The following is a 20,036-nucleotide window of genomic DNA, read 5'->3' as shown; positions in this document are numbered from 1 at the left end:
TTGTCTTTACCGAAGAGCTAGGTACAGGGGGAAATAGGGACAGACAGGAATGGACAATTTAGTTGAAAAAAAGCAGAAGGGGAGAGGTTAGATGAGCAGATGAGAAGACATGAGCATGACTGAAGGAAAATGGGCTGAGAGGAAGGAACTGAGAAGCCTCAAGGGAAGTAATCTTTGATACCGAGAAAGTTTTAGTTTTCACTATGATTATTCTGAGACTGATATCTGAGGCTACAAGGCTCAGAGATTCTCAAGAGCCTGAGCCAAGATGTGTTTGTGGTTGGGTTTCTCATGAGGGGTACGTATCATTGTGTGCAAGATACTGCCCTCAGCTGGGTGAAAGGTATGTCAGAGGTACACAGGTTGTGCAAAACGTGCATCTCGAACAGCTGGAAATCACTCGTTGTGACATTTCCTTAATAATCTGAAAATGATGGAATGGAAAAAATAATTTACGCAGATGCAGAATTATATTGAATAAGATCTCTCAGTCAAAGTAATACCGGTAGGCTGTGGAAATGAGATGAGAAGAAAAAAACCTCCCAAACTAGCTTCAGCTAGGAAAATGTATTTTTATTTTTTTTCCAAATTCAAATACAATTTTTCTTTATTCTTGATAAGGCTGAATTCAGTTTGAGAAAGCGTGCTATTAAGGCGAGCCAACATTAAAACGTTTACCATGCTCCTCCATGCCAAAGGCTTATGTCTTTGAGGCATATTAAGAGCAGACTGAGGGTTGTATGTGGGACTGAAATGATAGATAAAAACTCCGTTTTGGGGAATCAATGCAGAGAAATAAAATATTGAATGCATCTATGCAAAATTACCCCAAACCTGCAAACTTTTAGCAGTCCAATAGATGAGCCTTCCTTTACATTTTTTGACAGGACAAGGGGAAAGTGTTTTGGGTATGGTTCTGTTTAGGATGAATAACTTTCCACCAGGGCTTAATCATCATTTTGGCCAAGAGCTCACTACTGTTTTCCTCACCATGTTTCCACACCAAGGATTTGTGGTTCAGCAGGGAAAATCTAAAAGCTATTGACATAAGGCCACTGCTTGCTGAATCGTTTCCTAAGTGTAATCGATGATACAGTTATGCTTGCTCCCCATTTGCGCAGTGATATGAGTGGCAGAGTAAGAGAAAAGCTGCAGAATACAAAGATTGAACTTCTTCTCCTCTTTGCTCTTTGCTTTTCACGTAGCCTTGTTGCTGTGTTGTTTTGCAAGGCTGCTGACATCTCGGCATGTTTCGGAGTGGGAGGGATAGTGCAGAACTGCACACCTCTGGAGAAAGGAGACAGGGGATTGTGTTTCAGGAGACCAGAACCGTCTCCCTGGTCTGGGGCACAATAAAACCATATCCAGTTTTCTCTGTCCTTATGCCCTGCCCTCCTTGGCATGACTGGTCAGTATTCTGGTGTGCCTCTAAGTGGTAACTGAACCTGGTTCATGGATTTTGCACGTACGTACCTTTGAATGTTTTCAGGCTAGTTTTTATTTTCCCCAAGATGTCTGTACATTACCAAGGTAATGTGTAAGATCATTTGCTTTAGAAACAACCAAGCCTTTGCCCTTCATTTTGTTATTTCTGAACCCATCATGAGCCTAGTGCTTCCTATAGCTGATGAGAGTTGTTCCTTTATAATCACATTTTTCCAAACACCTAAAAGTGTATTGATATATTGCAAAATATAGGTTTTTTTCTTTGAAGTCACAGAGTGCTAACCATGGCTTAAAAGGAAATGACTCCCCCTTTTTCACTTCAATTTTGGGGAGTTTAAGGCTTTTTAAAATTACTATTATTGCTTTTATTTCTTTTACTCCTGGGAATTTGAGGTTTATGTGCCACGGATGAATGGAGTTTAGATGTCTTAGTAACCACTGGAGAAGGTGCCAGGTCATTTTTTGTTTCTGATAGTACTGGTAGGAATTCTGTCTCCTGCTTGTCATAAGAAGTCTTTTGTGCAGTTCCCCCTTCTTTACACTTTAATCCAGCAAAACACTTTCAGCACACAAGTGGTCTCATTTGCTTTCAGCGACAATATTCACAGACTTAACATAAAGCATGTGTTGGAGTGCTTTGCTGGGTCAGGACCTGCTTTGCTTGAGCTGCATATCAAGTCTGCATGTATGTTATTCTGGAAGTTTCATAACTCCACACTACCAATAGTTCATTGTACTTAGTATTTTCATGCAACAAACGTTTGTAGAAGAGCACAGATGAACCAAAACATATGTGAATAGAAACACAGATGTGCACCTACTTGTGCTCATTAGAGCTGGGATATGCAGGGCGGTCATTTCTTAAACAACTATGCTCATAAGCAACATTTTTCTCCTTTTTTTCATTTTCTTTTTTTTTTTTTTTTCTTCCTTGCAGTTCACTATGCTTCATTTTGAGATTTCAGGGTGGTGACTTAAAGAAATAGCAAAATAATTAAGCCAACCCAGCCTCCTTTCAGGTTTCTGCTCGGCAAAGGTCTATGTTCTTGCCTCCTGAGTCTATCAGTATCCATCTGTACACGTCTGAGGGTGTAGCCCAGTTTTTTTATGCTGAGACATGTTCAAGGTATGTTCACACTGCCGTTTCTGCTTTAAGTTAGGGTAAGCAGCAGAGGTATTGGGAGCCGCCTACCAAGGAGTAACAGACAGATTACTGCTTCCACTTGTCAGCTAATGGGTATGAGCTGCTTAACTGAAAACTATCTCATGTATGTATATGCAATCATAACAGCAATTTCCCTAAATGCCAGGAACAAGACAGAGGCTCACCTTGTGCTTACAAGATTAAGGGCTCATGTCACCCAGGCATGGAACTAGTGCCAAAGCTAGGTCCCCTGAGTCATCTGAAACTGTGACCTGTGCTGATTTCACCTCCTGTTTTTGCCAGTCTTTTATAAATAATCTTCTAACCAGGATCGATGGCTCCACCTTGACATCTTGGAGATCTTGGACCTGGAAACAGGTAACTAACTCTAAGGAAGAGGCTCCAGCTGCAAACTCTCAGCATCTCAACTTTCTCCAAAGCCCTGGATAGAGCGTGGGTTTTGATCCTGTATGTGTTGTGCTGATTGCGCTGTGGAACAACCACAAAGGAAAAATATTTCCCTTTTACCCCCCCCCCCCCCCCCCAAAAAAAAAAAAAAAAAGCTATGAAAAGTTAGATAACAGTGGTCCCCAATGTTTCAGCTTTCTATTTTGTTTATCAACACACACTCTTTCTGTGGGATTTCTGTTTTCAGTTGAGCACTTTGCTGAAATTTGAACCTGAAAATCCTGTTCCAGTTCTCAGTGCTGTAGGTAGTGTGATTTTAGTGGTGTGTTTTCAGTGGCTCCAGTTTCAAAGTGGAGAAGGCTTCAGTCCTCGTTTGCAGATTTGAAAAAATGTTTTGACTTCACAGCTTCCAAAATAAAAATTTGTTTTAAACCATTTTTCCCCCTTGGCAATGCCTAGAGAAGGTAAAATGAACTAATAAATAAAAATCTAACATTCTCAGACAAACATAAAGACAGGCTCTTTCTAGTCATCTTTTCTTGTTTTGTAATGCTATTACTTTTAGTAAAGATATTCCTTTATGGTAGATGAGATGTGGTCAAACAGGAGGCAGTGTTTGAAATGTGGTTTGTAAAGACCTTTTGGAGATATCTATGTGTCGTTTAAAAATCAAAACAACAAACCCAACCCCAAACTGTGTTTCTGCTGATATCTCTCAGAAAGGGACAAGCCCTGCGAGGGTAGAAACACCACCGTAAAACTGAGTTAAGCTGTGTGTTTGATGTGATCGAGGTGTTGCTGCGTGCTCAGTCAAAATGCTGTGAGAAGTGGGGGAGGATGAGAGTGCAAGCTTCAGCTGGGGAGGGTGTGGAATTTGGCAGAGAAAGCCTCGACCTTTGTTAGATAAAGAAAGTAAGTGGTAGCTTACGCGTTTTAATCAATGTCTTTTTAAATAGCATTTTGTGTTTGTCTAGGATGTGGTTTGAAGTTTTCACATTAGAATGTGTTAGGTAGCTGACTGTGGTCTGTTAAACATATCTCAAAGACGTTAAGCCTTATCTCTGCTTGAAGACAAAAGTTGTAAAAATATACCTCCTCTCACTTCCAGCCCTGCTGAAGATGGTTTTTGCCTGAGGCTTCTCATCATGACCCACAAGATGAAGAATTACTGCCTCTAGCCCAGTGATTACTGTGAGTGCTCCCTAAACCACACATTAGGGAAAAAAAAATTAGCCAAGTTTGCTCAAACCACCCAATTAACATTTTAAAACATTCTCTTTCTTTTTCTTTCTTTTTTTTTTTTTTTCCTTTTTTCTTTTTTATTTTATTTTTTTTCTGAGGTGGCTTAGGGAGAGTTTGCATGAAGCAGCTCTCCCAGCAGAACAGTGTGCATTTGTGAGACACACACTTTGTAAATTTGGGGGAGTAATTTCCAGCAGAGGGGAATAACAAATAGGAAATAGCAGGCAGGAGGGGATGTCTTTCAATCAGTGCTGCTACCTGCAGGGTGACTAAATGTCTGCAGTCCACAGACCCCAGCTTGATTTGTTGGAGAAGAGAGCTCAGAAGTGCTGGAGGGAGACAGTGATAGGTTGTGTGTAGAAAGGCAAAATGTTGATATTTATTTGTGAGGTGTTCCTTTTTTTTTTTTTTTTTTTTTTCATCATCCCTGTCATTCACCCACATAAGCATGCCATTTTCCACGTGCTGCTATTGAAGCATGCATCCTGTCTCTTCATCTCACCGAGCCAACTAACTGTACCTAGCTAAGAAGCAGCTTTTTTTAGTTGATGCTCCCCACATGAATGCTGCCTTCTCTAAATCAGGCCCAGAAGGTCTTTATGAGAATTTTTTTTCTGCTGCTTTTCCCCTCTCCACTATACATCACCCTCAACTATATCTGCATTGGGAGTCTAATGATCTAAATCCAGATGTTTGTAACATAGATAATAAGACAGAAGGATGTTTATGCCTGAGGAAAACAGGGATATATCTTTTTTTCAATATATATATTTCCTCTTACTCATACAACTCCTGCTACTTTAAAGTGGGAAGTATGTTCACTTTTAAAGAGAAGAGCGGCTCTCCCATTGGGTACATCTGCCAAGCACTGTAAATCATTTATGTCACTCCTCATACTTTAGCCATTCTAATGTTATTTCATTCTGAGATCAAGGGATGTGCTGGGACAAAAATTATTCACATTGCCAATTTAAAGAGGATCTGAGAAACACATGCATTCCCAGTTGTCACAGCATAACCTCTGGTTGTCTGGAGCAGGGAGAGAAATACAGAGGAAGAAAGTAAACCTCCCACACCTGATTTTCACTTTCCTTGAGTCAGATAGATGAAAACCATCCCTGTGACACGTCTATATCATCTCTGATCTAGTCAAAGCTTTGAAGAGTTGATACTGTGTTGTTAACGTTAACCCAAATGACAGAATCCTTCCTGGAGTTGACATGAGCAAATACAGCAAGAGGATAAGTTAATCACTCTGGCCAGCTTCATTAGTACCAGCATGGGGAAAAATCAGGTTGGGTCTCCTGTGCTAACCAGGAGTCCTTTACACTGCTCCTGCAAAGGCCTGTACTTAAAGGAAGAACGGCAAAGAGTAAAGAAAGTGGATTTCAGAGATGGGAGATGGTTGATATGAAGTGAATTCCAGAGGGAATAATTAATGGGACAGATAAGCAAATCCTCTGTCCTTAAAATTACGTTTGCCCCCTGAACGCACGAAAGAGCGTGACATGGAGATTCTTCTGATTCATCTAACGTTTCACTTGAGAGATTGGCACTAATCGTGATAAACTTGTGAGACCCTCTGGAAACACTGGAAGCTCGTGGAAGGCATTTGAGCCCAGAACAACAAGGCAAATGTTTTTATTAAAGCCAGCAGTGAAACAGATGCTGGGTCATTAGGCAGTTGTAGGAAGAAATGTAGGCTAGTATAATACATATTGGAGAGATGACAAGCTAATAGAGGCTGTAGCCTGGACAGCAGTAGATGTACAGCTGGGGGAACTGCAGGTGCTCGCTGCTGCAAAAGCAGTGAAAGGTGATGGCTTAGAAAAGCAAGCAGGTAGGAGCCATTTACCAAGTAAGAAGCAGATGTGATTTGTCATGCTTTTTACCTTAACACTAGTTTTAGAGCTTTGTTGGGAGGGAAGGAAGGAGCTATAAATTGAAATGAGTCTGATCAGCAATCAAAATGTTTAAGTGGAGAACAATATACAGGGGTCTGCCTGGATCATCAAGAAAATGTAATGCACTGGTTTTCCTTTATGACTAAGCAGTTGTAACTCGTGTCTGCCAACCGACAAAGAACCTGTTGTTCTTCATTGAAAACTGGAAATAAAAAGAGAGCCACACATCTTAACCTTTTTATATTTGTGGGATATTAATGTTTAATATCATGTATTAGTTCAGCTGCCCAGGGCTGTCAGGGCTTGCTGCCTTTTTTTTTTTTTTTACCTGATAGAGTGACTTCATGTAATTACCATTATCAAAAAGAGTCTTATCTTAAGTGGTATGGAAAGCTGAGTGCAGAAGCACATAACCAGCATGCACAACTGTGCAATCCTGTCTGTCTTTAAGTTGACTGGAAAGCACCATTTTATTCTGGGTCTGAAGGGATGTTTGGGTGCAGCAGCTTTGGAACGTTAATTTTAAGCCCTGAAATGTAAACTCTTCAGTCATGACTGTGCTTCTAGGCTGAGGATCTGCTTTTCAAAGTAGATCTTTCCTGATATTCCTTCTCCAGGTTTCACTAGCACTAGCAGTTCACATACTGCTGAAGTAGATGACTTCTTGCTTGGCCAGAAAGTTTGCCAAACTTCTTTCCTCTTGCTGTAAATTTGTTATTAATGCCTTGTCTCTCACACCCTGTGAAGTCCCATACCCACATGGAAGGTCTGAAGCAGTGTTTATTGATACACACACTATGGAGAAAGTGCATAGCTGCTAGTGCATACTTCTGTCTGCTACACTGGTTCTGGGATTTCTGCCAGTGTCTTTTCCAGGGTCATGCCCACATGTAGATGTAAGCCTGTGGTCTTGGCCCACTGAAAAGGAGCTGTGTTCCACCACCTGTTGGTGAAACAGAGGGAAGAAAGGTTACATGTGATCTGCTAGCTCTAGTGGCACTTCCCATTCATTTCAGACAGATGAATAAACTGTGACTAATACTACTTCTGTTGTGTGATATCAGAGGTCACGTAATTGCATTCTGAGCAAAGATATGTGCCTCATAATGTTATCTCTGTTACGTGTTGTAAAGGGTGAGCTACATGTAGTGCTGATTACTAACTGTGGTATTACCTGTGCATGAGGATTATGAATGCTGATGAACCTTCTTGTTGATCACCGTAAACCTGATGTCTGATAGGAATCTGGATTAGGTCTCTTCTCTACCAGTGCTATTAAGTTTTGGTCAGGAACCTGAAAACATGTGCATAATGTTATTAAAGCTAATGAGAGGTCCAAAATTCTCTGGAAAAGTTTATTTAATGCAACATTTGGAGGATAGTGAAGTAGGACAAGACAAAGGAATTTATTGGAGGAAACCTCTGGTTACCAGCTACTCAGAGAACTGACTTGTGTCTTCTGGCTGACATGGCACAAATGTCATAGAGCAATAAAACGTTCCAAAAATACAGGACAGGACCTGACCTTTCCTAGGAGATGGGAGGTGGATCAATGCAACTTGCTTGGATGGTGTTTGCCAGCGATGTGTGCGGTAGTTGGCAAATACAGGATACAGTGAAGATGGGGTGGTAACAAATGAAAAAGGTGTTTCCCTCAGTGAAGAGACCAAAGACTCGTGAGGAAACTGAAGCAAGAGAATACCATGGGAAATACTTGAAGAGCAAGTGTTTGATATTCACTTATATTGACACAGAAAAATGAAGATACTTGTTTTTGAATTTTCCACCATCAGGCGGTACTGCTTTCCACTCCCTTCTCGTCTTTTTAATATGAAAAAGTTCTTTGCTATCCACATTTACTATTTACAAGGGGGAAAGCAGTACTTGTTTAGACTGGCTACTGAAGCTATTTACATTTCCTGCATTCATGATGTTAGTTAATATTTAGAGGAGCCTTTCTTGAGGCTATAGAGCAGCCTATGTTTGAACAGAGAGCTTTCTGCCAAATACATCTGGTGGAAAGGTTACCAGTGTGTTTGGCTTTGGATGTAAGAACCTGCTTGAGGCTGAAATGTTGACATTTAGTATCTTAGCGTGTGGTGTGTTTGCAGCCCTGTTGTGTAGTGCATACATGTTACATTGGTAAATATTTCTTCACCGGTTGTCCTGGAGACCAAAACTGTTTAACTGCAGAACAGAGGGAATTAGCAATAGCAGCACACGCTTCTGTTCCAGCAGTGATAATCAGTTGACTGTCATTATGTTCAGCTTGGACTATTTCTTAAATATTCAGAGCTTTCCATGTGTGGGTTGTCATCACTTTAGTAATTTAGCTTCATCTTGCAAACTTTTATCCATAAAATTAAACCGACAGGCCTTAATGGGGCAAAATGCGTGAGGAAAGGTTCCTGACAGACATCGCTGAAGAACCAGGCCCATAGAGACCACTGAGTATTGAGAGCCCAAGGTAACAAAGAATAGTTCAACACGATTGTTTTGGTAATAGATGGTAATGTGTCCTGAAATCTGAAGCGATGTTCTTGGTGTGCTGTGCTAGATGGTACAGAGCTGTTGGGACGCACACTGGCAGAAAACGTATGCTTTTCAGAGAGTCAACCTACATTTTGACAAACTTTTGGTATTTCGATTGTCATAGATTTTCTTTGAAATTATGTGCCAGGCAATGAGTGTGAAGCAGCTGTCACATTACTGACAGGAATAAAATCTCTGTATTTGTATTCAAAGCTTACAGTGCCTGTCCTGGTACTATGAGAAGATACAAACACATCAGTCAAAAACATCTGTTACTCATAACAGATTAAAAACCACTTGGTCTAAATAAACACCTTTTACAAGGTTAGATTTCTGCCTCGTGTTTTTAAAACTTTCAAAGCTGCGGGTTTAACTGAGGCTTAGGTTCATCCCTTACAACAAGGACATAATAGAGGTTAAGTTTTCGTGGCTAAGCACTAAAGCATCAGACAAAGATCCCAACAGCTTCATAAATTGGAATAGATTTGATGCCTGCTGAAACAATCTGAATGATAGACTCATTCACAAATGTGATTCTCTATATTTTACGTTTCAAGGAACAGAAGAAAAGTTTAAGTTGACCACATCAACTGTTTTGCTACAAAAAATTCAGCTGCCTGTAATGGAGACATGCCATCCTTTTAGGCCAGGGAAAGTAGGTCTCAGTTTGAGGCCACATCTGCAGAGCACTTTCCCTGAGGAAGCCCATCAGATCCCAAAGGAACTGTGCTCAGATTCATAAATTGCTCTATCCCGGGCCTTGCCATTGTTAATCCTCAATCATTTCATCTGTCCTTCTGCACAGATGGGCAGGGGACTTACTGGGGGCGAGGGGAGCAGGATGGGAATGGTGGTGCCCATGTGCTGGATGTGGATCATTAAAGTCAGCATTAGCGGATTATGTAGGGCTCAGGTGTCTTCTTGGCAGGAGACACCAAGTAAATTATTTATATAAATAAAGAGTCATCCAAGACAATTAACAGCCACAGAGCAAAGTGTGGTGTATGCTGGGCTGTCTCACTCCCTAGGCTACAGAGCACAACTCTTGTAAACAAGGGGTGTAAGTGGGCCAATTGCTTACTGGCCCTGCCAAATCAGAAATTGTACTTTTGGCTCAGTAGGGATAAAGCGGTTGCAACTGCAATCATCCTTGCCACCCGTGCTCTAGTGTATTCCCTTGCATACTGATCCACAGATGACGCAAATTAACACAGCTCCTCTGATAGCAAAGCCCATGCTATTAGCATGGATATGCGTGGATGAGTGGCATCTGTACGTCTGCTGCATGGTCGTCAGCCTCCTGGATTGCAGAATGTTTATATTGATGTTTCTGGTTGAAGAGTCCTTTTAGTTCCTGTAAACTAGCTCTGGTGTCTTGGTATTGTTTGGTGCGCTCCCATCAGGGGAGGCTGAGAGGCACAAAAGCACGGCCTTGAGAAGGATAGGTAGGCAGAGCCAGACAGGGCTACACGGGCAATGAGCAGCCTTGCATCTGCTGAGGAGCACAGGAGAGCCTGTTGTGAGAACCACTGCATGGAAGCAGCTCAGGACCAACCCTGAACTTGAGCCAGCTCCCAGCAAAGCATGGCAGTGTGTCTGCTGGGCCCCACACCTGCACCAGCCCTGCGTGCAGTGAGCAGCACGTAAATTTGGTGCCTGAAATAATAAGCCATAATGGAGGTAAGCTGTCTCAGTGGGCTCTGCATCCTCAGCATGGTCTCTGTTTATGTATGCACAGGGGTCTGTTACATGCCTTTGGAGCACTGAATCTGTGTCCACATCAGGTAATTGCACAAGTGCAATCTTATCAGTCGATGTGTGATCGTGTAACTGCAGCCCATACAGCTTTCAGATTAGAGCGAGCCTTTAGATAGACACACACACACTTATTTTTATTTTAGCTGCTGTGCTCCCTGATGTTCTGGTCAAGACTTAAGGCTGCAAGTAGATGGCTGCTCTGTACAGGAGCAGGAAGCAGACAAAGGGCAGCTGCTTCCAAGAGCTGCTCTTATAACTCCAATTTCAAGCAAAACTTTTCCAAAGCACATTTCAGCCTTTTTCCTCTGCGAGAAGTGTGCTTTGTGCCCTGTACATCATGTGTGCGCAAAATGAGTGTATTTTCTTCTGGCAGAAAGGTAATTGTTTTCTTTGGGGGTTTAGTGCCCTGTGTGCATTTAACTGCCATGGGGAATGAAGTGAAAGGGGATTTTTCTGTTTCTGTTCGCTGTCTCAGTCAAAGGGCTGTTGGGTTTTTAGGCTGCCTATATTATCTTAGCAGGGATTTTATGTCACCAAATAACAAGCTATTAGCACAACCTTGCCACTGGGGTTTGTCACACTTTGTGTGTCAGCGTGTACATGTGCTTTTTTTCACCCAGCCTCGCTTCTCCCAGCCTATAGCCCGTTCATTTAAGGCGAGGTTCGCAAACAGCATAGCAATGCTGGAAATCACAAAAGAGGGAGCTAATGGCTGCGGCTGCTATTGTAAGCCTGATTTCCACAGGCCCAGCAGGGCTTGGCATGTCGGAGGCAAGTTCAGTAACAGGGCCCCTGCTGTCGCAGCTGTGCCCAAGCAGTCAGGTTTGTGTTGCCAGCCAGGAGCACAGGCTGGGTGCGAGCAGTGCTGCTGCCTCCTGCAAGTCCCCAAGCAGCCTTGGCACCATCAGGAGCCTTCCCTGAGGGGCTTGGGGTGGTGCTGAGCAGCACAGGCCCAGCTCTGGGGTAGTCCCAGGAAGCTTTGGGGGTAGAGGCTCTGTGGTTTGCCCTCCAAGAGAGGATGTCACAGCCCAGAAGAAAGTAAAGGAGAAAGGAGGCATTTGGTTGACACCTAGCTCCGTGCCTCCTGCTAAGAGGAATCCTGTGTCTGCTCAACGTTCATAGCCTCCCCATGGCTGGTTTCAGGCCTTGTGGAGGAAGAACATACGGCCTTGTACTCCTGGCACTTTCTGTGCTTAGAGACATTGTTTTTGAGTGTACACAACTGGTGTCCACCCAGTATTTCTACTTTTTGCAAGTAATAGCACCTTCCATTCGCTGCCAGGGCAAGGCCTGGGTTCAGGCTCTTAATACCTCTAAGGAAGGTATGGAGTGAACCATGCATGAAGGGCTAAGTACATGTTTTCCTTTATCTTCTCCTGTCCCTCTTTCCTCATGTTATTACAATGCACTCCATGCCACATGACAGAGAAGTCTGTACAGTCCCAAAGTATGTACATCACCTTGCTAAATTAATATTTAGGGTGCTTGGAAGCACCTGTGACATTGAGACTGAAAATGGAATCTCAGCTCATCTCCAATAATATGTTGGACTTCTACACAAATGCATATTTTAATTTTAGTAGATACGCTTGCTGTGCTCTGACATTGTGCATGTTGAAGAGCCAGATTTTGTTGAGTTATTTTGGAAACTTGAAGGCAGCACCCCATGGACTCCTGGTTACAGGGATTAGGATTTTCTGGTGGGTATCCCCTTTCCTCTTTGGTCTGTACAGCTTTCAAAATGTGATGTAGTGCATTTGCATATCAGATATACCAATGGGTACTGTCTAACATACACTGTTAGATGATTTAGGCCTGGAGTGTTTGTATTCTGCTTATCTAAAATAAATGAAGTTTAGGCAGTTGCTTTCTGTCTCTTATAAATTCAGTCCTTTCTCTCCCCATTTCAGGCAAATTCAGTATTATTTTAAAAATAATTAAGTACTTTTAATTGACATTGAGAAAGAAAAAAGCAATCCAAATGCAAATCCAAATACTGTGGGAGAGGAAAATTTGGCAATTGCAAAAGTTATTTAGCACGTGTACACTACCCCGTCTGTATGCATGTGTATCTACAGATAAGCCATAGCATGTGGCATTTTGTGCTTAGTGGGAATGATGCTGGGGACATGTGAGGGTCAGGTTATTGCCCTGGGGGCAAACAAATCCTTAACAGAAGGTGCAAACCTGAAGGAATTAGGTGAGGATGTTTACTTTTTTTTTTTTTTTTTTTCAGTGAACATTTGCAAAGAAAATTTGTTCTATAGCAAGGATGTGAATTACACAGCAGAACCTCTGTGATTCTTTTGGCCCCTATTGTTGCTTACTTGGATACCTCAAGACTTGGATGTATTTATCTTGGTCACACATTTTGCCCTTTCTTGTGTTGCTGGTGTAAACATTATCCTTTTTACAGATCAATACCTATAAGCCTTGTCTGTATTGCTTAAAAATATTAAAACTGGGCCATTTACAAACTCTTAAAACTCTGTCCTTATTTGACTTTCTCAGGGTCTCATAGGAAACCTTCTGCAGGGGAGGAACTGGAGCTGATTCTGCTGAGCTGCAGGGGAGCATTTAGACGTGCCAAAAGCATGGGCTGCTTTGGCCAGCACAGAGCCAAGGAGGCTGGCAGAGCTCTGGTGGCTGAGCACTAGCTGATCAGTCTTGCATAATAAAAACTGCCCTGTTGCCCACTTTTGCTAGATCCTCCTTAAAGGCATTGAAATGCCTTTCTGCCCGTGCAGAAATGGAATGACAGGTACCCGGCTCTGCTGGCGATACATTTCTCTGTCTGCAGGTAGCGAGCTGGAATAAAAGCATCGCTCCACTCCAGGTCTTAAGGACTTACACTGTGAAGCATGGACTCATTTCCACAGAGAACTGAGTGCTTTCAGCTCTTATTAAAGTCAAGTCAGCCATCGCTGGATCAGACTCGCAATCCTTTTAGTAATAGGGCAACTTGAAATAAAGCAGCATGTGGTGGTGGGAAATGAAAACTTGTATCTAATCCATAAATAATTTTTTAATTTTCATTGAATCACAGGTGGCAGCTTTTGGATGATTGCTTAGAAAGCATGTTTTTGTCTCTAAAATCCTTTTTTTTTTTTTTTTTCCGCCTAGGAAAATTTGGAAATATTTAAAGGAAAACACAAGTCTTTACAAACCTATACTGAAAAGAAAAAAGAAAGTTCCCCCCCAGATCTTCTACTAGGTCCCCAGGTCCTGCTCCCTCATCCTGTTTAACATTGATTCTTAATTTTTAAAAGTGCCATAGTTCAAACCCTTTAAAAAGTTTTGAAGTTTCCTCTGTGAATGTCTTTTTTTTCTTTTTTTGTCCGATGGTCCTAATGTGGTCAAATCCATTCAGCTCAGCTTCAATTAAGAAGATGAATGCCTTGAGACTCCCAACAAGGCTGTCTGTCGGTAGCATGGGATTATATGATCCTGCCATTTGGCTCAGTGTTTGCTCTTGGTGAGGCTGATAATTTCATCAGCCTCCCTGAAGTTGCGTTTCCTTCTCCATAAATCCTTTAGTGCCTCTTTAAGCCTCTCGTATTGGAGCACTTTGTCTTCTGAAATGTCCTAGTTTGATCTGTCATTATGGTGGCATGTCACATTCAGTTACTGTATATGTCTCACTAGGTGCGATGTAGTGCTGGCTGCCAACATAACTAATTGTGAGTGAGCCTCACTCGTGAGGCAGTTTGCTGGAAAACGCGGCTGAGAATACCATTTTCAAAGTATCTGCTCTTTGAACTGTCTTGGCATCGGTGAAACACTTCATTATAAAGAGACATAATAGAACCATAGGCTGTGTCTGGGCTGGGAAACTTCTGCCCAGACTTCCCCCTTTTGCTGTCCTTGGTTCAGCTCCACCGGTGATAGCAGCTAGAGGATGACTGAATAGACTGCTGGTTCCCAGAGCTTTTGGAGTGACATTCACAATCGCGGCTGCCTCAGCCTTCTGCTCTTTTCGTGTGCTCCCTCCGCAAGCCAGCATCCCCCTTCTGCTGTCTGGAACGGACGCTGCTGCTTTTTATCTCCCCAGGTCCCTCTCCTCTCCAGCCTGCCTTGCTCCATGGAGTCCATCATGCCTCTGGTGCTTTTCCTCCTGCTTTGCTGTTGCCTTTGGCCAGTGCCACTGCTGGGTTGAGGAGAAAGAGCCCAGCCGAGCTTGTTTGGCTCCATTTGGTGCCTTGCCCACACTCCTAGCGTGCTTCGTCAGCTGGGAATTGGTGATGTGAACGCAGCTCTGTGCTTGCAGCTTCCAGCACAGACATTTCATCCTGTGCCAAGCATGTCAGTGTGACACCCAAATTTAGCATGCCAGTCACTGTTGCTTCCCTTGATACAATTCAGGCAGAGAGACTGGGAAATTGTGGCAAAAATACTCTATTATGTTCAAAGAGAGATTGATAGTGCCATTAATAAGGCTATTGCAAGCAAATAACACCTCTGTATGGAGAGAGACTTGCACTGCCCTTTACAACCATCTGTCCCTTCTTTGTTCCTCTCCTGCACTGTCTTCGTGCTTTTTCTGTAACACCTATTTGAAACACTTTTGCCTTATTGGCTCCTCAAGCTTATGAAAGTCGAGTTCCCTCTCTGAAAAGAATGAATTACACCTTGCTGTAACCCTGCTGAATAGCATCAAAGAGCTGCAGTTCTTAAATTTTAGCTTTCTGAGCCCACCTTTGATAGTCTGAACCACCTTGAATGATACACAGATAGTCTGAATGATACAAGCCATGCCTGATGTAAATCTTCCTCAAATGATCGATCCTCGCTTTTCTGCCCAAGAGTGGCATTATAAACAGTGTCACTATCTGCAGGATCATCCTTAGCATCAGAAACAGCAATCCATGAAATGAAGGCTGTTGTTTGCAGGTGGTCTTCAAAGTCAGGTCATACTGCTAGCTCCATCACATCTAACACTGTGAGTATACTAAATTCCCCCTTGGCCTGTATCTTGGGATTATGGACTAATAAACTTTGGATTCTCTTCCCTGTTTTCTCAGCCTGTAGAGTGGTTTTGGAATGCATCTGTGAGCACGTTTTCTCTGCAAGCATGGATGATAAGAAACTATTTCTAATGGAAATGAAAAATCATGCCTTATCTTTCCCCCATCCTCTCAGGATCTGCAGCCTGAAGAGAAACATTAAATATGTAACGCTGTGAGAAAACTGGGAGAGCTACAGTTATGTAGTTCATCACAAACTTTAAGGATATTTTCTGCCCTTTCAACAGCTACATATAAGTCTGTTATTCAACAACAACAACCAACCTCCACCACCCCAAAAAAAAAAAAAAAAAAAAAAAGAGAAGCTGTGGCTTGGAGAAAACTAAGACCTGCTGTGAACTTTGGCTCTACCCCTATGCTCCCTATGGATGTGTGTCTTGCTCTTCCTTCACTGTCTTCCTCTTGGAAGGCAAGAGTTCTTTCACTTGGTAAAAGACTTGATTTTTTAAACATTCTTTGACCCTGAGCACATAAAAATGGATCTGAAAGGGAAGCATGAAGCTTTGAAAAGGGCTTCCTTGAATTTCTGCTACACAAGATACCAGAGCTGCTTCTCTCAAGAACTTACTGAGTATGCTGTCTGGGAACTGAGACTTCACCTTGTTTTAGAGTATACACTAACTACTGAGCTCAGTATTGTACACTAGGTTACAGTTTTATGCAGCTGTTATTGTAATTTCTGAGTCCTTTCCATGTAAAAGAAAACCAGTAAAGTCACTAAGACTTGCAAAAGATGAGAACCTGTAGTTGGGAAATAGTTTTGAGTAAGCAGATTTTGACCCTGAAGCCTTACAGTTTTAAAAATAGTCTTTCTCAAGTCTTCCAGGAGATGCAACAATAGCTGTGAGGATCAGGCTCTAATGGTTTAACGTCCTTGCTGTGCCTCCACACCAGTAAGCTACTTGTTGTATCAGGAGTGATAATTCTCAAGGTCATGGACATTTCCTGCTCTAATCTTAGTCTGCTTTCACTATCAAAGTGGGATGACAGCTGTGTGCATGTGTGCTCTGAGTGCAAACTGAATTCAAAACATGCTGTACAACTTTACCTGATTTTCAAGGGCAAAGCTGAAGCTAGATCCTCTCCTAGTCTTACTTTTTGCTTAAAAGAAAAGAAATGAAAGGGGAAAAGAAGGGGGAAAAAAGTGGGAGTGGGGTAATCAGGTAGCTGAGTTTTGTTACTGCATTATTTATTTTCATTAAAACCGGAATACTAACAGCAAATAGCTTTGCAAATGTTTAATTACTTCTTTCATCAAAGGCTGTTTGACACGCAAATGAAGGAAGAACCAAAGTGATGTGAAATGCAATTAACAACTGTTATGAATAAACAGGCTTCAGGCTTATGGGGCACAGAAGGTGAGCTCTTCTTTTAATGTCAGTATGGTCTTAGATCAGTACAGGCCTACTATGACATTACAGCCTTTTTAAATTTCAATAGATTAACTTGTTCTGTTTGTTTAGGTTTTATGGTTTGTTTGAGGATTGTTCTTGTTGGTATGGTTTGAGAATTATTAGGTGGAAAAACCTTGGGAGTGACAGATGTGATGGAGAGGCATATGTTAAGGAGATGATTTAGCTGTGGATATTTTTTTCTCTCTTGGAGGTGGAAGGGCTGTGATTAAAGGTGGGCAAATATCACATAAGAAAGGTTTCAAAATACCCTTTTAAATACATTTACTTTACAGAATGCATAACCCCATTTCCCTTACCACCACACTTTTATTTTCTAAAAAGCTCTAGTTCTCAGGAAGGAAAGTGTTACAGATACTCCAGCCAACATATATCCATCTGTGAATGCTGGTGTGAATATTTATATGTTTGAATCAGAATTTGGGGCAAGCTGCTTGTGGTCTGGGAGTCATTCGGTCAGGAAGCAGATGGGAGAACTCACGGCTGCAATGAGCACACGATGCAGCTTACTGGGACCAGTCACAAATGCCGTCTGAGCAATACTTGTGATAAATAGCGAGGAAGTTGTGCAGGCTGGAGGGCTAGCATATTTCTACAAATGAGTTTTTCAGTATCTTTGATTTGTAAATTAAACTCTAAGTTGCATTGATGACATGTAACTGGAAAGGATGCCATGATCTTTGGATACAGAGCCAGATGTCATAGTTAGGTCTGATTCAGCAATGTAACTTACTCCGTGTATGTAATTTTAGTTGGGATCTAGGTAGCACATGTTTCAGAATTACAAGAAAATAATTTTTCTCTTTTTTTGGCTTGTATTTGTTACAAACACTGCTGGATTATTCCAGGCTGTTTCACTGCTTGACTTGTCATGCATTCCACTCTAGGGGACCAGAAGTTTAGTTTTCACTGAGAAATTCAGCCTCAAATAAGGGACTTGTTCTGTTTTGGCATACCTTTGTCACTACTTATGGCAGACTTGACTTTTGCTGTTACCAATCTTTCATTTACATTAAATATCCTGCATCATTCACTTGTACTGTGTGTTATATTTGAACTTGTCTGGGATCAGATGGCCACATACACCCTATTATGACCCTTACAGATCCATGATAATATACAGAGTAGTTATCAATAAAATATTTGAAATATTTGTATGTGATTATTCTTTTGTTAGAAACTAAGCGTAGCTTTTTTTTATTTTTATTTTTATTTTTTTTTTCTTTTTCCAGTCTAATGTCAGAATAGGGAGTAGACAAAGAAAGAGTTCCCTTTGTTAAATCACGTTCCCAGGAGCAAATCAGTTCCCTCTTCTGCTGGGTCAGCATTGATGTTTCTGGATCTTAACATGTGAGCATGTCTTCAAATAAAATACTGCTTTCCTAATACGGTGGTCTTGAAACCCAATGCATCTTTCACAAATTGAAATTGCATAAACCTAAAATTACTGTAAGGGAAGAATTGGGCTGAAGGTGGTATTGTATAGTGGGTGTTTTGACTGCCGTGATTGTATTTTCTCATATAATAATAATGATGGTGATTGTAGCTCGCTTCCCTCAAGCTGATCTTCATCATTCATTCATCCATAAATTGAGTTTGAATGCAGATTGAGTTCGAGGTGGAGAATTATTTCACACAGCTTTTCCCCTTTTGATCTTTTATTCAGTTGAGCTAGTGGGATGCCCTGCTTTTGTTTCCAAGGTTTTCTCTTTGTCTTTATCTTTGAATAAAGCACTAGAGAATGCTTTGATACTTTCTTTCAACCTAAAATGTTTTTCTTAACCTTTATAATACCTGTTAAGTTTAAGATTGAGGGAACTGATGCCCTATTTGCAAGATTGTATACATGGTGAGCAAAATTTTTCTCTGTTACCTCTCGGCAGTCTTGGCGCCTGATGAAAATATCTGCATTGCTGGTGGGGGTAGATGAAAAGAACGCATTCACAAGCCCCTAGGCAGAACAGCAAAGCAGCCTCCCCCTTCTCCCATCAATGTCATCATCACTTCTAGAAAAACAACTGTTCTTGTAATTTTTCAACGTGTTAGAGGTTGTGTTCAGTGAATCCAACCAGGATTTATGGTACTAGCTCTTCCCTTAGGATGCTTTTTCCATGTCATACACAGAAAATATTGCAACGTTGTCCAAACAATTCTGTATACCTCAGTCCCCATGTCCTTCAGTGAATCTTACCCTAGAATTGAGCACAGCAATGGACTACATTATAAAATGTTGTGTCAAGGGTAACCATGCTGATATCCTCCTTCCATCCCGCTCTTCAGAAGAGGGCACAAGTTGCTAGCTACCATGAAGAGGCTGTTGAAGATTGCCATGAAGCACTTAAGGGTTTTGCAGACCACAAAATCCCCCATGATAACTTGGGACGGGCTTTGTCACTTGTGTTTTGCTCTGAGATGATTTTGCCAGGATTACTCTGTAAACCAGTAACAGAACTGAGATTACAAAGCTGAATACCTGAGCTCTCACCAAGCTAGATAGGAGGGATCTCAGTATTTTCCTTCTGGGCAGCTTTAATGATGCCTTTGTGTTGCCTCAGCTGGCTGTGCTAGAACAGAAAGGTCATTTTTACTGTCAGATCCTTCCTATCAAAAAGTCCTTGGTTTATCATCGAGCAGTGGTTTGCCTGTCAAGTTCAGTTTTATGGTGTCTGTTCTCAGCTTCTCAGTCCTCTGATGCCTGTAAGATATGCATCACAAAGGAATTTTACCCCTCTTTGTGAAAGCTTTGTATTTCTTCACCCTCCACCTTTGGCTGTGATCTTGCACTACATGGCAATGTGCAGAAGAGTTCCTTGTCTGCACTTTGTAATTATCCTGCCTAAGGAAATGGGATCCCATTATTTAAGAACTTTTTTTTTCTTCTTCATTTGGTTAACTAGAACCACCAGCATTTTATGAAGCACCACCTTTCCCTTTAGGAGTCCTGGATTTCTGTTCTGAAGAGCTGTAATCCCACAACCACAGCTACGTTATTTTAGCACTTATTGTATTAGTGTTTCAGATCAGTTGTTTAATAAACAATGGTAAGTATAAAGCACTGAAGACAGATTTCTATGGGGCAGATTTCTATGTGCAGCTGATCATAGGAGCTATGAAGTGTCTGCACTAACTTGTAGGTGACAACAATTTTGTCCCAAAAGACGTGTAA

The 20,036-nt window shown here is 41.7% G+C and overlaps 1 long non-coding RNA gene across 1 annotated transcript in view; it reads left to right on the top strand.

The window, feature by feature from the left end:
* The window catches only part of LOC309873842, a 283,992-nt gene that overhangs the window by 29,525 nt on the left and 234,431 nt on the right, over positions 1-20,036 (top strand). The window contains exon 2 of the long non-coding RNA XR_014316746.1: positions 4,107-4,189. This is a non-coding gene — a long non-coding RNA (uncharacterized lncRNA). The remainder of the gene's footprint in view (positions 1-4,106; positions 4,190-20,036) is intronic.

The sequence above is a fragment of the Aythya marila genome (assembly GCF_965140915.1).
Source record: "Aythya marila genome assembly, chromosome: 1".
NCBI lineage: Eukaryota > Metazoa > Chordata > Aves > Anseriformes > Anatidae > Aythya > Aythya marila.
Note: the sequence above shows the minus strand (reverse complement) of the source record. Positions and strands in the feature narration are given on the sequence as shown.